The sequence below is a fragment of the Schistocerca americana genome, chromosome 5 (assembly GCF_021461395.2).
Source record: "Schistocerca americana isolate TAMUIC-IGC-003095 chromosome 5, iqSchAmer2.1, whole genome shotgun sequence".
NCBI classification, from domain to species: Eukaryota; Metazoa; Arthropoda; class Insecta; order Orthoptera; family Acrididae; genus Schistocerca; species Schistocerca americana.
In genome coordinates this window covers 520,851,304-520,852,200 of record NC_060123.1, presented here as the reverse complement: position 1 = coordinate 520,852,200, position 897 = coordinate 520,851,304, and the positions used below count along the sequence as shown (strand labels likewise).

Sequence of the window (897 nt, the reverse complement as noted above, 5' to 3'; positions counted from 1 at the left end):
AGGGGTCGTGTAGACTGCACGCGTGTCCGAGGTGCCCGATGGGTTGCCGCTCACTTTTTCATAGATCTCTGATGTAGCCTATATACTAAAATGATATCTGTTCTTTCGGACATGTCCGAAAGACCAGATACCATCGGTGACCATGAAATTACAATGAAATGAACACCCTTAGCTGCTTACAGGCGTTGACATACGTCAACGGGGACAGATGAAAATGTGTACCCCAACCGGGACTCGAACCCGGGACCTCCTGCTTACATGGCAGACGCTCTATCCATCTGAGCCACCGTGGACACAGAGGATAGCGCGACTGCAGGGATTTATCTCTGGTACGCCTCCCGTGAAACCCACATTCTCAACGTATTGCCCCGCACAACATTCGTAGTGACCCCGCCCATTATACTCATTACTCGCGGCGCGTTGCCGATTCCCGTAAGAGTTAGGACCCTGTTTGTGCATTCGCACAGAAGAAGAAGATGGTCAAGTGGCGGGTGAGCCTTAACTATATATATGCCATGTAAGCAGGAGATCCCGGGTTCGAGTCCCGGTCGGGGCACACATTTTCATCTGTCCCCGTTGACGCATGTCAACTCCTGTAAGCAGCTTAGGGTGTTCATTTCATTGTAACTCCGATGTAGCAGTTATACTCTTAATCAATGAATCCTATCGCTCTTGTAACACATGCACTGATGATGATATTGTACCCCATAAGGGCAATGGCCATGCTATAAGAGGAATTTCTGCCCTGAAAATAAGAAAAACAGTTCCTTTAACCTAACGCAACGGAGACAAGCAGCATACTACGGCGACAAACACAGTGTTTAGCCGTACCTCATACATTTCTTAATCTACTGACTGATGTATTTGAAAATGACCGGTGGCTCTTGAATTAGAAGC

The 897-nt window shown here is 47.8% G+C and overlaps 1 non-coding gene across 1 annotated transcript; it reads right to left on the bottom strand.

Annotated features, from left to right (window-relative positions):
- Positions 1-219: 219 nt before the first annotated feature.
- On the bottom strand, positions 220-294 carry Trnat-ugu. Its single transcript has one exon. It is a non-coding gene; the product is annotated as a tRNA-Thr (tRNA).
- Positions 295-897: the final 603 nt, after the last annotated feature.